The sequence below is a fragment of the Cricetulus griseus genome, chromosome 2 (genome assembly GCF_003668045.3).
Source record: "Cricetulus griseus strain 17A/GY chromosome 2, alternate assembly CriGri-PICRH-1.0, whole genome shotgun sequence".
NCBI classification, from domain to species: Eukaryota; Metazoa; Chordata; class Mammalia; order Rodentia; family Cricetidae; genus Cricetulus; species Cricetulus griseus.
Window position 1 is genome coordinate 307,707,901 of NC_048595.1, and position 13,576 is coordinate 307,721,476.

General features: G+C 36.0%; 1 pseudogene; it reads right to left on the reverse strand.

Annotated features, from left to right (window-relative positions):
• Positions 1-3,098: 3,098 nt before the first annotated feature.
• Positions 3,099-13,576, reverse strand: part of LOC113834194 — a 69,703-nt pseudogene continuing 59,225 nt past the window's right edge.

Consider the following 13,576-nt stretch of genomic DNA (forward strand, 5'->3'; position numbering starts at 1 on the left):
TCACAGGTCAGGGGACCTGAAGAGGGAAAGTTGGCCTGGGAGAGCCCCTGGCACTCACCTCTCTCTCTACTGGAGTGTGGAGGGTCAAGACACGAATGGCAGCCAAAGATGTTGGCTGATCTGTACTGCCTCCAGGTCCCTCTATGGGATTTGGTGGCTGGAAGTGTCTGGTGGCCACATGTAGGGGACTCAGAGAGGTAAAGGTGGGCTGGGAGAGCTCCTGGCACTCACCTCTCTTTCTGTACCAGTGGAGGGGCAAGGCAGGAATGGAGCCCAAGACTTCTAGTTGCTCTGTTCTCTGAAAATAAATCTTATAAAAATAAACATCTTTAGAAAATAAACTTGAAGTGTTTTTTTTAATTGTCTGTATGTATGTATGTTTAGAGGTATGTGTATATATATGAATAAAAATGCCTGTAAAAATCCAGGAGGGGGCATTGGATCTCCTGGAGGTTGTGTTAGTGGTGGTTGTGAGCCATCTGCCATGAATACTACTAGCCTCTTCATGAACTGCATGTACTCTTGCATGCTGAGTTATCTCTTTAGTCCCCAAATAAGTCTTATTTTTAAATTTTGTTTTTAAATTTATTGTTTTAAGTGTAAACTGCTTTCCCCCATGTCTGTATGTGTGCCTTAGGTTCACAGGTCCAAGGAATTCAATAACCACTTATGACCATTCTGGGCATAAGGCACACGTGTGGGTGATTTCCATCACAGTTCTCTTCAAGAGCACCACGTGCTCTTATGGGCTGAGCAAACTCTCCATATACCCCCAACAGAAATTTATTAAATATATTGACTTGAGAAATTACTTTTGTCATCATTATTATTATTTTAATAATACATATGTAGGAAAAATGTGTTCAAATTGTTTGTGCAATCAAGTGAAGGACAAATTAGATCTGGTGATTAATGTTTCTAATTTCTTAAGTGTTTTCAAATTTTTTATTTTCATATAACTACATATTTATGAGGTACAGTATGGCATTTAACCATGTGTATATAATAATACTAATTGACTTAGAGTATTTTTTTAATCTCACAGTTAATTAGTTTGTTTGATACTTTGAGTTTCTGTCTTCCACGCATCCATAAACTGCATAACAGATTACTACTGTTTCTGTTGCAGGTTAAAATACCACAGTAGGGACACCTAATTCACTCAAACAGAGAAATCCTTCAATTGAAATAAAGATCAGAGTAGACATTATCTATTATTCTTCTTTTGCAACTTCTAAAGCTTCCAAGAAACAACTAGAAAGGATATTGGCATCCTCAAGTTACACAGTAAATAAATAACTAAGTCAGCAATATTTGGGAATTTATGTTTCATTGAACCTACATCCTGGGAAGGCATAAGGAAATTGTGACTGCAAAGAAATTATTGAAGATGTATATGCAGTTAACTATAACCTTGACTGTTTCAAGGGTGAATAAATGTTTTGTTTTGCTCTGAGTTTTTAAAATCAATTATTAAATAGATTCATGGGAAGTCATATGAGTGTGAATAATGTACTATTTGCTTCACCTAGTGTCATAAACTACATGATTATTCTTGATGCTTCTAAATAAATATTTATTGAAAAATGGGAAAGTAAATATGAAAATCTAAGTCACTGTGACGAAAATACCAATGGAAAGAGTTGGTGAACTTCAAGTTTTCCAAGACTAAAATCAGTGGATAAGGAGAAGAGTTTCAACTTTGATTTAGTGCAAAAACAAATAGTTGCTTATGACACCTTAACTATATTGAAGAAGCATCGGTCCAAGGTAGCTGATGTGTATTGTTAGTGTGTAAAGAAATTGGATTATATCATTTAATCTATGATCTCATTTAAGCCTCTCAAAAGTCCTATTTCAGGATCATTTTATTTTGCAAAATTCTTTATTAAGATTTTGAAGCATTAAGTACTTTCATCATGATTTGTGTCTTACTGTCAGCAACTGAAAAATTAAGACTTTTTGCTTATTTCAAACCAAATTTTATCTGCCACAGTTTCATAGATAAAACACAAAACTTCTGGGTTACAAAAAGAAAAGATTTTATTATTATTAATTGCACAGCAAACAGCATGGCTTTATGTTTCTCTGTGTTCCTTTGCCCTTAAATCCAATAGGGACAACATAGTTATCCAGTTTGATGCCACATATTCAGGGGTCTATGCCACAAAAGTAGGAAATCTGAACCTGTGAGACCTGATGTTTTATGGTGGACAATAAGAGAAGCTTGACTCTGGAGAGAGACTTTGGTTTTATTTTACTGACTATATTTTACTTTACTGGTTTGCTACAGAGGGAGACAATCTCTCAGAATTCATGATTGTTCACTCTATAGACATCAGTGAAGGTCTACAATATAAGGGGCATTAGTGGTGTGCTGAATATGAAGAAAGACCCATTGATTCCTCCCTCATATATCCCAAATTTGCTTTTAATTTTTATGTCTTCTGGTAAATTCCATTAGAAGTAAAGGATTCTATCACAAGTGTTATTAGCCAGTTCTCAACAGTTGGACTACTACTGTTTTCTAAACATTCAGAGTAGGCTCACCTTTAAAACTATTTGAGAATATTGAAAATGGACTTTGGGTAATTCATGAATTTAGCATTAGCTAAAGAATAGAGATGGAATCCATATTATTGGGCTAAAGACACTAGATAATTCAAACAAGAGTAAAGGACTATGTGAATTATATTTCTGAAGGTTAGAATCTCATTTTTGTTGCCAAGATTTTCACAAAGTTCGATCAATTTCTGCAGGGGAATAAGAATCATAGCTTAGTGTTACTGACAAATATATATTTTAACCAAAATGAGATACAGCGTATTTCTCTATTAAAGAGCATATTCATTTTTTCTAAGGGTGTAACCTAATCTTTATTTACAGGACACTGCAGCATAGGAAATTCCACATAGAAATAACAAACTCAGAGGACAGCTTCATGTAGTATGGACTGTTTACAACTGTTCAAGTATAGATTTTGTGAACAGTGCTACAATAACAAACCACATTTAAAAAGACTTCTTAGTAGTGAAACAGTCAGACAAATTTATGAGGAACACAGCACATAGCTAACAACTTTGCACCTCAGCTGAACATTAGAAGTTAAAGGTCCCAGGAGCCCCATCCTGAACTTGAAAGGCAAAGCCTTCAGAGGTAGTTTCTGGCACCACGTTTTGATCTACCCCTTCCTCCATGAAGAAATAGAACTCTATCAAGCTTAACGATGCTGAGACCGTGTATACAGACTCATTTTCATGGTTCTGCAGTGCTTCAATTTTGTCCACACTTTTCAATCATTATACTGAGTTTCTCTGTCTCACCTAGTTTCTCAGCAGCCTGAAATATATTTGAAATGGCATCAAGAATAACCAAAATAATTTTCGTATCTTTTGCACTTAAGAGGTTCATCAAAGGTTCTAGTATGCCACAATGAACAAGATGCACAATCTGTTCAACAGTCCCACCACTGGTGTAGTTGGTTACAGCCCACAGAGCTTCCTTCTGTGTCTTAAAGGCTGCCTTAGATATGACACCAACAAGAAACGGGACAAAGCCATGAATTACAACTTTCTGTATCTGGTCCTGGCGTACAGATGTCATGTTTGACATTGTCCCTGTGGCCTCCTTATGAATATTAGTTTTGGAGTTTGTTGCCAGGCAGGGAAAAACTGCAAGTGCTCCTGCATCTATTACATTCATCTGTTCTAGTGACAATATTCCATAAGGCTCTGAGTGCAGGAGTCACAATTGACAAATCAATAGCTCCTAGAAGCTTCACAAGTTGGGACGCAACTCCTGTCTTTAAAACCATTTCAATCTGCTCATTTGAACCATCAATCAAGTAGGAAATAGCCCAGCAAGAACCTGCTAATACTTCTGGGTCATAGTGATGCAGGAGACAACTAAAGTAGGAAGAATATGCTCAACAGCATCTAAGGGGAGGTTCAGGATTCTTGTTTGAAAGTGTGCAGTTAAGGTTGCATGAGTAACCACATGCCAAGGAAGACAGGTCAGGAATTGCAAGAAGTGCCAACAGTGGGTCAACTGCACCATATTTGATAAATAAATCTCGGAAAACTGAACTGCAGTGTTTCCGAGAGCCCATACAGCTTGCTCACTCATGTGATCATGGGGAGATGGTAAGAGAGAAATGAATTCTGGGATAGCACCTCCATCTACCACAGCCTTGGTCTGTTCCGATGTTCCAGAAGCAATGTTAGTAAGTGCCCACGCAGATTCAAACTGAATGAGACTACAATCAATTTTGCCTAAGAAGGATACAAATTTTGGGATCAAACCAGCCCGGATGATGTTGTCTGAGCAGCTTGAGTAGCTTGGAGTTAGCTTTCCAATTTGTTTCTGGTTATGCTTTTAACAATGTCTTCAACAGACCAATTTACATGGCCTGATTGTTGCAGTTTTCCTGCAGAGGAGAAGTAGCATCCTTGGGAAATGAGCTGACATTTCTCCTTTTCAGCATCTGGTCGTCTTTGTTTTCCTCAGTTCCACATTAACTACTACTCGGTGGCACTGCATTTCTGTGGTGCCTTTCCCCTTGGTTTTGAATTTGTTAAACTGGGCAGCTGGGAAATTAGCATACTCTTTGGTGGACGTGATTACAGCAATACCGGAGAAAGCTGCTCAGCTGGCGCGGGTATCCATGAAAGGTGGTGCAGGTCTCTCTCAGCCATCGATGTCTGCAGCCCCGGAAAGATCCACTGCGTCTCAACCCTCTGAGGTTATTCATTTAATTAATATATCTATATATACTTTTCTTTTCCAAATATAGAAAGGAAATGGAGATTGTTTTAATACAGACTGTTGCATATTTAGACCTAATGCTTGGTTAGGACTCGGAGAAATTTGAGTGTGTTGCATGCATCCTTAACCAAACACACAAAGTTTAAAAAGAAAGAGAAAAATAAAAATAGCTGATGTGGTAATTCAACGTATTAATTCCAGAAAATTTTATTAAGGAAGAAATTAAGCTTCCTCTTTAAATTTACTAAAATTTAATTAGCACATTAATATACATGTAGCAATTTCTCTCATATATTTGGTTTGTTGGGGGAGTTCATTGTTCTTAATATTTTCTTTCAATATTTTGATGAGTAACTTGACTACATTATTAGTAGCATTTTACAATAAGTGCCAATTCTTTAACATTCAGTCTTCTTTTATTTTTCCTATCCTAATTTATTCTCTGTCTTTTACAATTCAGAACTGTGGCATTTTAATCTGACCATGTAGAGTATATTTGGTAACTGTTACAAGATGTCTTAGTTAGGGATTTTGATTTCTGTGAAAAGAACTATTACAATTGCAATTCTTTAAAGAAAAATATTTAATTGGGGTGGCTCACTTACTGTTTCAGAGGTTCTGTTCATTATCATCATGGCAGGGGACATATGGTCGTGCAGGCAGATATGGTAATGCAGGAATAGCTGAGAGGCCTACATCTTGCAAGCAACAAGACATTGACTGACAGTCACATGGAGGGAATCTTGACAAAAGGCACCTCAAAGCCCATCCCCACAGTAACACACTACCTCCAACAAGGTCACACCCATTCCAACAAATCCTCACCTCCTAATCATGCCCTTCCTATTGGATTATGGGGGTCAATCACATTCAAACTTCTTCACAAGGCATGGTATGGTTTTCAATGCATTTGAAATGGCAGCAACATAGGTGTAAACATACATAAATGTGCAAACTCAAGCACCACTGCAAATTAGTAGCCTTATGATCTCAGCATACTTGTGGCTGAATATTGTAGGATAATCATGTTGCTACGAAGGAATCTGTACCCTGCTTTATTATACATATCTGACTTAGAATGAAATAAATTCATTAAGTGCCATCTTTCCATGAATGAGAAGTTTGGTAATTAATTGCTGATTTGCTATTGTAAGTTAGCAGGAATAGTTTCTTCTGAACTGGTCAAATGAAGGAAGACCAAAGGATCAAGCTCTGATTTTAGAATAAGATTTAATGATCATCTTGCTGGAGTCTTTTAGGATGGAAGAACTGAGGACGTGTAACTGAGATGAAAACTTGTCTAAGAATAATCCTGAAAAACCAGATGGATATTTCTGAGACAGGTTCTCTCATATCTGGAGCCAAGAAATGGCACAGGACTTCAGGTCTTCTTGCCTGTACTTCTTGAGTGCCAGCATTGTTGCCATGTACAACCATGCCCGGTTTTCATACTGCACTTTACATTGGAACCCCTGGCAAGTTTCCTCCCAACTGACCATATCTCTGTCCCTTAGATCTTATGTAAAATAATCTTTAAGTTAAAATATAAAAATAATATAAAATTATAAAAGAACATTTCCCCATATATAAGTTATTATAATATTCAAATATTATACTACTAAAATATTAATATCCCTAAAAAATAGAGAATATTTTCATATCCTACCAGTCCTCCAAAGGCTAGGGCAGTTATCTCTTGACTTGGCTCTGGCTGACAAAATTACAGAAGTTGAAGGTGAAAATGGGGGTAAACATTAAGAGGTGATACAGAAGAGAACTATTTCTTCTGTTCAAGAAAGCCCAGACTGCACAGCCTTCAGCAAGCAGCCTTGCATCTTCACAGTGAGTCCTCCGGAGCCTTCTGAAGCAGTGAGATTTATGAGTATCCAGGTGAGAAGAAGACTTTTCTCCCCCACAGGACAACTATTTAAATAGAATCAAACAGTTTTCATCTTTGGTTCCTGGCTTTTTGTAAAGCTCTTTTTTTCAAAGAATGAAAAAATACTCTTAACAGAGTAGTTTGTTCTTTAACATGGGGATAGATAGAAAAAATGTGTTCCAATATTTTTTTTCTTCTCAGATCTTATTAAACTTGTTTGATTTCAAGTTGGTTACAGATTTGTTTGGGGATGTATATTTTAAATAAGCAACTGTATGTCTATGTTTTACATACTTAATAAAATTCTTCCCTATATCCTAGATATGTGTACTTATATGTACCCATATATGAGTCATATTTTAACTAAAATGAAATATTCATTATATAATGAGTGTTATTAAGAAAGCTGAGGTGGCTCAGTAGTGCTAATGACAAATACTTTAGTGGAGCATCATCCCCAGTAATTAGGTTAGGGAAGGTTCAGCTTGATGGTAAATAAAGTTATTGCTCAGAATATTGCAAGCCAGTTTCAGACAGTATAATATCCTAAAGCCTAATAACTTGGGAATAAGAAACCACATGCACCTTCCCGAACAATAATGTCATGAGTTCTATAATCAGTGAATCCAGTGGCTTGTGCACACCAGACAAGTTGTCTAACACTGAGTTACATTCCAGGAACAGAAAAGGTTTTAAGTGCTAGGGCTAGAAGAATGTGCAAGCAGGGAATTATAGGGTCCTTTTAAGTTAACTATATGGCAGGCTTGGAAATAATCACACCAATAGAGGAATTTTCCTTTTGGAAGAGCAACAGTCTCCATTACACCAACCATGAGAATATTTCAACTTCATGTGCCCTGTCCATTTTTAGCTGCCAGTAAGCATTACTTCCCCTTTTGCCAGAGTCTAGTAAGGCACACCCACCTGAAAAAAATATGTGAAACATTCATGTTCATTGCAGATGTTCAAAAAAACACCGGGTCACTCAGGGATCCTTGTGAGCTAGTCCTTCACAGTCAAGAGACCAGGCCAGTACAGATGGGGTCTTGGTATTCTGTAGCTACAAATGAAAGATCCAAAAGTCAGGAAACCTGGAGTTGGAGACCTGGTATTCTTAGTGACACTTTGAATGAAATTTTAAAGGACATCCTGCTTTCAGTGTCAGTGAGGAACAATGACTCATTTTTCAAGGATACAATATTTCTTTTCAAGATACCACATGTTCTGTAATTAAAGGAACAAAGGCTATATACTATTTTAGGGAGTTTCTGTTTACCTTGGGACATTGAAATTTAGCACATTATCAAGTTGTTCTTCAGAACTGCAAGCAGAAAAGAAGGAATAGGTAATACACTTGATTTGATCTACTACCAACTGGAGAATTTTCCAAGAGAGGGATTGTTCTATACATCTACTCCCATATTTGCAAGTACTAAAAATCTTCAAACCATAGAAAACCAAGTTAAGAGTTACAATTATTTTGTTTTGATTTACTATATCACTCTACTGTCAGTTATGATCTTGAACTTCTAGGTTCAAGTTTTTTTTTTTTCTTTTCTTAGACCTTTGAGTATCTGGAATACAGCCTAGCATCATGACACCTGAAAAAGACCTGCATTTTAAAACAAACAAAATAAATAAATAAACAAACAAAACTGATAGAGTATAAAAGCTTCCTTCAACATTTTAAACACTTAAAAATGATAGACAGTTCTGTAATTTACTAAAAATTAACTTTCTTATGTTTTGATTCCAAAATTTTAGTTTTGATATCTAAACAATTATTCATATTCTGTCCAGAATAAGTTATATGTTCAAAAAGAGTATGATTAACATTATGCAGGCAGTTTACTTAGTCCAGTTATTACTATATTAATAATAAAGGAGATTGGATGGTGTAAACATCACACTAGCTGACTCACTGGAGGCTGTGAGTCCCATCTTTGGCTATAATAACACAGCAAAGGACACTACATGGTGACTTACAGAAAAGAGGACATCTGGGAACTTTCTATTTTAAAAGGAACCAGGTCAATATAGGACCTCATCCTCACAAGACACCATTGAAGATACCATTGTGAACACTGGATTTCTGCTAATACTCTACTGTAAATTGTGTTCCCAATGGTTTTCCTAAAACGTAGAGAGAGTGGCTTAAAGTTAAATCATAGAATACAAAGTATAACTTTAAATTAAATAAATAGAATTTTCAGTGTTTAGTAAAATTATCAAAGGCCATATTTTGTCTTAAATTGTAAAAATGCTATTTACATGAGAAATAAATATTACTTTAAGGAAATATGAATAATTTAGCAAAACAGATTCTAGAATTTTTAAATCATTAAAATACTTCTCTGATGATAGATCCTTTTATGACTTTCTAATGGAGAAATTTACATTATCACATTTTTATGCCTCAAAATCACTTTTCATCCAGAAGTTTTGGATGTCACCTTGGTCTCATATATCACCCCAAATATAGTTAGCAAGTTGCAGTTGGGTCTATTCAATTTAACTGTAATTGTCCACTGATACTGACATTGGATCTTATGATCTGTAATCTATTGAATACTACTACATCTGACAGTTAAATATAAACAATTCTCTGAAAGTCTCTTTTTAATTATCTCATTTATTTTTCAGATTTTAATATAATTTTACCTCTTGCCCTTTCTCTTTCCTCCCTTGAATCCCACAAGATACCCTTCCTTGCTCTTTTGAAAATGAATTTCTTAATGAAAATACAGAGATTAGATGACTCTCTTAGTAAGTGTTCTTGGACTGTAAAGAGACACCTTGACCACAGAAACTCTAATAAGAGAAAGTATTTAATTGAGTCTCATATACAGTTTCAGATGTTTATTCCATTCTCATCATGACAGAAAACATGGCAGCATGCAGACAGACAAAGTGCTAATGATGTAGCTGTGAAATCTGGGCCTGCCGACAGGAGAAGAGAGAGAAACTGTGCCTGTCTTGGGTCCTTAACCATCCCCCCATAACACACTTCTTCCAAGAAGGCCAAACCTACTCTACAAAAGCCAGACCTCCTAATATATTCCAAGTAGTGGCATTCTCTCATGACTAAGCATTCAAAATATGAGGCTTTGGGATCATACTTATTCAATCCGCTACATTCCACTCTCTGGTACCCATCAACATATAGTCATATCATAATAGAAAAAAGCATTTAGACCAACTTGAAAACTCCACATAGCTTATCATAGTCTTAATGCTGTTTAAAGTCCAAATTTAAAGTCTCTTCTAAGACTCAAGGCTCTTAACCGAAACCCCTGTAAAATCAAAATGAAAAATCAGATCAAATACTTCCAACATAGTGACACAGAACATATATTACCATTTCAAAAGGGAGAAAAGGGAACACAGTGACAAAATATTAGACCAAATTAATACTGAAAGCCAGCAAAGCAAACCCAAACTCAGCATTTCAATAGCTGATGTCAAAGGATTCTTTAGAATTCCAACAAGCACACTTCTCTCTCATGCTGTTTTTATACCCTGTTAGCTGCTCTACTTGGTAGGTTTCCCATGACTGGAATTTCTAAAACCTTTAATCTCCCACACAATCCAGACTTCACCTTCACAGCTTTATACAATGGTCTCTGTGAACCTTCATGTAGGGACAGCCCTGACAAATACCTAGCCTCACTGTCTTTCCTTAGTTAAGGACAAAAATTCCAGAACCCCTTTCTTGTATCCTTGTCTGTAATGGCTGAACTGTGTGGCTGAAGATGCCAAGTACTCCTGCTTGCTGGGGCTGGAACATGGCCCCATTTCTCAATAATATCTTCACCAGCTTTCTGTCTTTGAAGGTTTTCTTTACTGCTTAATCATTTCTTTAATAGATTTTCATAAGTTGTAAGCTTAGCTAGTAGGTCTTGATCTGAGGTCACCTCTCCCTTTATTACATTTGACATCAGACTTTTTTAAACTAATAACTATATGACAAAGACAATACTAAGCTGTCTTCAAATCTCTGCCAATGCCATTCATCCAGAACTCTTCAATTTAGCCTCAGGCAGAATTTTTTGAAAAGGGCAGAAAGCAGTCATATTATTTGCCAAAACATTATAAAAGTACTCTTTAGGACACATACTAATATTTTTTTCTCTTTTGAAACTGCTAAAGCCAGGCTGTCACAATCTAAATTGATATCAATACCCTTTCTTCCATGCTCCTACTAGTATGGCCCATTAAATCTTTCTTCAAGTGTTGCATTGCACATTCTGCTAGCAAACAGCATGGTCAGGTGACAACAATACCCCACTCCTGGTACCAACTTCTGTCTTAGTGTTTTAGTGCTGTGAAGAGACACTATGACACACGGCAACTCTTATGAAAGAAAGCATTTAATTAGTGCTTGCTTACAGTATCACAGGTTTAGTTCATTATCCTCCAAGTGTGGAACCTGGCAGCACAAAACAGACATGGTAGTCAAGAGTTGTACATCAAGATCCATGGACAGCATGAAAAGAGAGTCAATGCATGTTGTTTAGGTCTTTGAAACATGAAATACCATCCCCAGTGACACACTTCCTCCAAGAAGGCCTCACCTACCTCAACTAGACCACATCTTCTAATCCTATAGTAGTGCCTTAGTCCTTGATGACTAAACATTCAAATTTGTGAGCCTACAGGCCACTCTTACTCAACTACCTCAGTTAGAAATATACCATTTTGGTAAGAGCTTACTTGCTATTTGCTTTTATTTCTCTAATGCTTGCACCGTAATTTAATTAAGTAGTCATTTACTGATGGCTAGTTAGGTGCTTGGAAATGTTTCTCTAAATACTTTTCTATAATGAATAGAAATCCAAATCTTTAGAAATGCTTCATTTCAAACACAAATCAGTATGTCAGGAATTACTGACTCAGATAATATGCTTATAAATTTGAAGAACATTTTCAAAACTCAGTAAAAAAACTAAACTAATTTATGAGCAATATTATAAAACAATTTTCATTTAAAACTTAATCAAAATAGTGTATCATTAACTATCTTGACTCTTGCAAATCAGGTAGCTGAAAAAAATGGATCAGAAGAGCAGTTTGAATATGCTTTGATCTTAGGTTACTGTGCTGGCTAATTGTATGTCAACTTGACACAAACTAGAATCACTCGAGAGGAGGGAGACTCAATTGAGAAAATTCCTCTATAAGATCTATCTGTAGGAAAGCCTGTAGGGCACTTTCTCAAGTGGGGACTGATGTGGGAGGGCCCATCCCACTGTGTTTGGGGCAGTGTCTGGACTAATGAGATTTGATTCTATAAGACATCATACAGACCAAGCCATAGTGAAGAAAGCCAGTAAGCAGTAAATTCCTAGCTCTTGTTCCTACCATATTTGAGTTTCATGTATGGATTTCTTTTTATGATGAACAGTGAAATATAGATGCATGCACCAAATAAACAAGTGGCTCAACAATTTGCTGTTGGTTGTGATGTTTCATCATAAGAATAGCCCTAACAAGGACAGTAACTCTGATATTCATAAAACTTTAGATAATTTTTTATTTATTTCACAATACTCATCTCTTCTGTCTCTCTATATTGACTTACAATGTATAATTTTATTGCTACATTATGATGTAAAATCTAACCTTTAAATATAATTGGACATATATTATGTGCATATTCACTGGGAAAGAACACTTACATTCAACTTTACTTTCTCTGGGTGGTGGCTCATTTACACAAGGAAGGTCACTGAAATCCCTTATTTTATATTCATATATTATGTATTTGGGTATTATATTTGGAATGTAACTTCACTTAATAGCTCTTCTGAAATCATTATTTAATTTTTGATAGTTTATTATTTATGTTGGAATTTGCTGACTTATTCCTTTGCTACTTTTCTTTCCATTGTTTCTGCTGCTGTTTCATTTCCCAGGCTGCTTTTGCACATATGTATTAATATAAATTTTACAATTGAGTGTTTTCAAATCATACTATTGTAATATTCTTATGGACATTTTGGTAAATTCAAAATTAACCCAGAAACTTTGTAGACACTGTTTCTGTTCTGCCTGGTCCCACAGCACTTCAGGCCCAAATAAAACACTGAGGCTTCTATTAATTATTAACTGTTTGGCCAATTGGTTAGTCTCCTTACTAACTAGCTCTCTTTTAATTATTAACCTATAACTACTAATCTATGTATTTCTACATGGCCTTATCTTACCTGAGAATACTCTAGCATGTTATACCTTCAGGACTATAAGGTGTCTTTATCTGGTCACTCCTCTCTGTGTACTCTCCCCAGAATCCTCCTCATCTGGAAGCCCAGCCTATACTTCCTGCCCAGCTAATGACAAATCAGTATTTTGTTTATAAACCAATAAGAGAAACGTATATACAGAAGGACATCCCCCATCAAGCTTCTATTGTGTCCTTTGGTAATGTTGAGAATCAAATATACCTTTCTAATGTATCAAGTACTCATATAAATCACTTATTTTTGCATATTTATTTCTGTGTTTGTTCATGTGTTTTTGTATGCATTCATAGAAGTCACATAGTCCATGTTAGAAGGTCACAGGACAACTTGTGGGAATTGGTTCTCTCTTTCTACCACTTGGGTTCTAAGGATCACCTCTGATTATCTGGTTTGGCAGCCAGTGCTATTATCCACTAAATGATTTTGACAGTCCAACTGCTTAATATGCTTTAAATCCTTTCAAAATTCTTTATTTTAGGGTTGTCTACATAACTCAGGTGGCTAATGTTGGTTGTCAACTGGAATATGCTTAGAATCCACTGAATTCTTATCAGATAGGCAAGCCTCCATAGGATTTTTTTGAATGAATCTTTGGAGGTAGGGAAACTCAACCTAAACCTGAGCCACACCTTCTGGTAGCAGCCCACATAAAAGTCTATGAAAAAAGGGACTTTAGCTATTTGCCTGACTC